Source organism: Podarcis tiliguerta (genome assembly GCF_965153285.1).
Source record: "Podarcis tiliguerta genome assembly, chromosome: 1".
Taxonomy (NCBI): Eukaryota; Metazoa; Chordata; class Lepidosauria; order Squamata; family Lacertidae; genus Podarcis; species Podarcis tiliguerta.
In genome coordinates, this window is record NC_139534.1 from 47,987,044 (window position 1) to 47,992,252 (window position 5,209).

At 40.3% G+C, this 5,209-nt stretch overlaps 1 long non-coding RNA gene across 1 annotated transcript; it reads right to left on the bottom strand.

Annotated features, from left to right (window-relative positions):
• Positions 1-386: 386 nt before the first annotated feature.
• Positions 387-4,117, bottom strand: LOC310678327. Its single transcript, XR_014511734.1, has 3 exons — positions 3,793-4,117; positions 777-905; positions 387-642 (listed from the first exon to the last, which is right to left on the bottom strand). It is a non-coding gene; the product is annotated as an uncharacterized lncRNA (long non-coding RNA).
• Positions 4,118-5,209: the final 1,092 nt, after the last annotated feature.

Below are 5,209 nucleotides of genomic sequence, written 5' to 3' on the forward strand. Positions count from 1 at the left end.
CAATATAGTGTAGTATCTGGCATATGTTTCTGATGCAGAGGAAATAATAAAGAGGGGAAATAGAAAAGTGGGGGAAATTGTGTTCAGACATGGAATATTATCCTGAAATGGCCATCTGGGGCCACAGGTTCAAATCCTACCTCCCAGAATTATGAGACGTGTGCATGGAGGTGGCCACATTTCACAGCACATGCTTTTTGACCAGTGGCATGTGACCCCAAAGGAATCCTAGGCGTAAATGTGGCCCAAAGCTTTGCTTCTCTCACACATATCATGTGCATGCACACACCCACATACACAAGCCATAGTAATATTGTCAAAACAGAATTAAAAAAAAACACCTGCTGTGGTCCTTCAGCAATTATTTAATATTATGCTGTTTTAGAATAAAGTATCTAGTCGAGTGTTTTGTAATTCCCCCCCTCATGTAAACAGTGCAAACGAAGCAGATAATTTAACTTGTTTCATATGTTTCCAAGAAGTCGTTTTGAAAATTCTCCAAGCACAATTATATTTCTATAGTGCAGAGATTTTTTCCCCCCAGTTCCAATTTTATGGCAATTGAACCTTGTTTGAAGAAAAGATGATCAATTTTCTTTTCTGCTGTCCTTGGAGAACTCAAGTATGCCTGAAGTTAAGGTTCTTTAATGAGAGAAGAGATTATTAATGCTTATTTAGGGAGCCGACACACCAATTTTCCAGATACAGATTGCAGAAACAATAAATATAAATATATAATGATGAATGCAATATATAACAAAATGGAATATAATTACTTTTTGTAGGGGGTCACCCACAGTTCTTGTAGATTCACTGGCATGGACAGACAGGCATTATATACCCCCTGGCAAGTTGATCCACATAGATAAACCTAGCTGATAGTGCTGCAAGTCACTACAGTCTCCCTAACAAGGGATACAGAGATTATCATTCTTATATGCTTTTATGAAAATAAGTTGAATAACTGGATTTACACCCAAATTTTGGACTGGAGTGTTAAATAAATTACTTGGGAGTAATGCTTTTGAATTATGGTGCTGGAGGAGACTCTTGAGAGTCCCACGGACTGCAAGAAGATCAAACCTATCCATTCTGAAGGAAATCAGCCCTGAGTTCTCACTGGAAGGACAGATCATGAAGCTGAGGCTCCAATACTTTGGCCACCTCATGAGAAGAGAAGACTCCCTGGAAAAGACCCTGATGTTGGGAAAGATGGAGGGCACAAGGAGAAGGGGACGACAGAGGACAAGATGGTTACCAGCATGAGTTTGACCAAACTGCGGGAGGCAGTGGAAGACAGGAATGCCTGGCGTGCTCTGGTCCATGGGGTCACGAAGAGTCGGACATGACTAAACGACTAAACAACAACAACAAAGCCCCACTGAATTCAGCAGGACCTCTTTCTGGAAATGATAGGGAATGGCATACATATCACTTATTGTTAATCTGTCACTGGCATTTCCATCACAGTTCCCTTTTTTCTCTCTCCCCCATTTCAGTTTTTTTGTGTCAGGTAAATTTAAGTGGCAAAAGGCAGCCAAGTAGTCAGTTCTGTAGGTGGCAATGGATAATCTAAAAGGTGGCAGAAAGACAAGCAGTAATAGCATCAACTTTCAGAAACAGAATCTAGGTTATAAGAACAAGCCATTATAAAACTAAAATAGTCTTCAAACTGATGTATGACACTTTAGCCAACGTGATGTGTTAACATACATTTGAAACACACCTTGAGATTCTTCACAACTTGTACCAAAGTTCATAGTAGTTAGCTTTTCATGCACGGTTAATGATTCCGTGGAAGAAAAGGGCAGCTTTGCTCCTTAGAAGGAAGTCTTACATGTTTTAGAGAGGAGGATCCTCAGCTTGTCAAAAGCTGCTCAGATACCCTTTCCATTGTGGTTTTCTGAGGTCTTTCACAAGAATTTTCATCCGAGATTTGATTTGTCTTTGAGTTCAAAAGCATCTGAACTCAAAAGACAATGATTCATTGTGTTAACAATCGTCTCAATGACATTTTGCCATTTCCATGGATTCAGAACATGAAAGAAGGGTTGTCAAATCACCATTTGTGATGTAGTGACCTTCACAGCTAACCGGGCATGGGGGCTGATATGCACAGGGAAGGCTGGAACTCAGCCAGATCCATGGAGATTGCCTTTTTACTAAGCGACTACATGGAAGGGTAGAAAACAATAAAGGAAAACTGTTCATCCCATTGTATGAAAGCGTGGGGGAGGCAAACATAGAATATTCAAAGCACAGAAATTAAATTTGTGCAAAATAAATGTAGATGTGGAAGGTCTTAGACCCTATCTCAAGTCCTACCTTGACCCCTGGTTCTCCACCTTCTCTGTCCTCAAGAGCAAAAGTGCCAGTGGAACTGGTGGAAAGCCCAGAGGTGACAGAGGGGCACTTGCATGGATGCCATGAGTCTTGTGTTTTAATATTTTGTTGGAAGCCACCCAGATTGGCTGGGGCAACCCAGTCAGATGGGTGGCATATTAACAACAACAACAACAACAACATTCCTCATCAGGGATCTCCTCAAGAAGAAAGGTCTGCTTGAGAGGAGGGAGAAGAATCTGCTACCATCAGTGATCCAGCAGATGACCAAGCAAAGGAGGGAGGATATAAACTTCTCATTGGCTACTGAGCCTTTGCTAGAACTTTATTGCTTAGCTCCTGCTGCAACTGGTGGCCCTAGAAATGGACACCAGTAAATGAAATGGAATGGATTTTTGGGGTGGTGGTATTGCTTTATTAAGTGCTTTTTACTGCTTTCTTGGTTTTTCTTCATTAATACTTTTTATTGTTAGCTTTTTTGGTTTGCTTTCAAGAAAAGTGAAGAAAGCACACTTCAAATAAATAGCTGCCTATAGTTCTTGTTGTGAGTCACTCATCCACACCACCAGCAGCCCTTTTGTCTTCTTTGAATGTGCATTTGATGCCCAAGGAGAAACCAAAGCATACAATAAGGGACCAGAAGACTTGACTCCTCTTCTGCTTTCACTGGTGTATTATTAAGCAGCTCCATTGGATCACATTTAGTTCTACTTTCATAATGGGGGGAAGGTTAATTTTCTACCTTGTCTCAGTAATACAGCATGAATGTATGAACATCCACAACTGTTTCCCCTCTTCTTTCTCCCCTTCCCCAGGCCTGTAATGTCACAGAAATCAAAATTGATTGACTCTTTGTAGTCTGCAGAAACAGGATAAGAAGCATCATTTGTGGGGGAGGAAGGAGACTGTCTAAAGCTTTTTCTTGAAGAAACTTGGACCAGTGTTAATTAAAAAGCCCCCAAAAAGTAGTCGAAACCAATTACTCATATTTTATTTTGCATGTCAAAACAGTTTCATGCCTTGGTGAAAGGTTCAACTCATTTTTTAATGCTTCTGAACCTATTAGTCTATCCTTAGCAAGTCAGCCTCCTCCCTGTAGAAAAAGAACAACAACAAAGGAACAGAACAAAGGTTAAATACTAAATTCTTAACTTTAAAGTCAGATGTTTCTGAAACATAGTGGAAAGGCACTCTGTGGACATCACCCCAGGTTTAATAAGCGTTATTTCCAACATTGGTGACAAAATGCAATTATGCTGTTGAGACAGGTCTGAATGAAAGTCACCACATGAAATATTAACATCCAGCTGCCGTTGAGCTGCCATTGTCTTGGGTTGATGAAAAACAATAATCCCATTTCAGTTTCAGAGGAGTTTTTATAAGAAAATTCTATTTAAAAAACTGGAAAAGAAAAGTTAACATGTTTACTAAGACAGTCTATGTTCAAACCTGGATGGGCTGAATCATCACTGGAGATATTAAGGAATGTGGGTATTTATGCCATTGCTGTATTCCAGTCAAAAGGGAAATGAAAGTATCTTCTCAACCCCCAGACCACTTCCTGCGTCCTTTGCCATTTCTGACCACTAACTAGAGTTTACTCTGTTCTACCCTGGGACTGGAAAAAAGAAAATTTTATCACAGGAAAAAAGACTCCGAAAGATTTAAACTAATAACCTCTCATCTTGCTTCTCTTCCCAGCTTTGGATGTTGGAGAATTCCAGGGGAAACAGGAGCAGAAATGGCTGATGTTTGCTTATTCCTCCAATGTCCTGATTCCGGTGAATATGATTGTTTCACCCCCCCCCCCAAAATAAGGCAGAATGGAAATTGATGTCTTCCAATATCTCTATTCTCAACCCAGCTTTTCCAGTCCTTCTTTTCAGGAAAAAATAGTTAATTCTTTCGTACAAACAAATGTTCCCAAAACATTTCCAGCGTGTTTTTCAAAGGAAAATGGTTGGCCCTTATATCTTGCTTATTGGTATTCCCACTTATATGGTTTTGCTTTCAGCTGTGAGTAGCTTGTGATTGCTTTGTTTCATTTGCTTTTGTAAAAGGTTCATTAGCCATGTAAATTTCACATAAGGCTGACCTCACCCTTTGGGGCGTATGTGAGGAGACCACACAAGTGAGAAATGAAAGCAGAATAACACTTTGAGAAGCAAGGGGTTTTGCTTTGAAACAGCTTTGCCTGTTGTAAGCGAGATAATTTCTCCTTGCAAACGAGATGTAATCCAGTGCTGATGCTATCAGTAGTTGGCTGTAAGATTAAAATATTGTTTAAAAACCACAACAGCTCTGTATAGTTGTGCCAGAAATGAAAATAGTAAACTTAATCTCAGCTTCAAAACTCCTCACCTATCCTCAGGGGTAGTTCATTGTAACCCATTCCCCATCTGGCATAGAAGTAAGGTGGCCACTTATCACCATCAAAATGAGAAATGAAGGAGGGCACACCAATTTTTATAATATCTGCAGTTGCTAATTTAGATGTGGAGATAATTTAGAAATAATTGCTATACAGTGGTACCTCGGGTTAAGTACTTAATTTGTTCCAGAGGTTTGTTATTAACCTGAAACTGTTCTTAACCTGAAGCACCACTTTAGCTAATGGGGCCTCCTGCTGCCGCTGCGCCACCATAGCATGATTTCTATTCTTATTCAGAGTCTGTAACCTGAAGCGTATGTAACCCGAGGTAGCACTGTACTTTAAACAGACATACATGCCATTGTGAGAAAGACTGTGACCATGTGAACTGACTGCACACTCAGCCTCTGGTCCATGAGGTAGCTATGGGTGAACAACTTCAGAAGAGCATCCTCCTCCTCAGGGGTCTTTGCCTTTGAACTGATCTAGATAGCT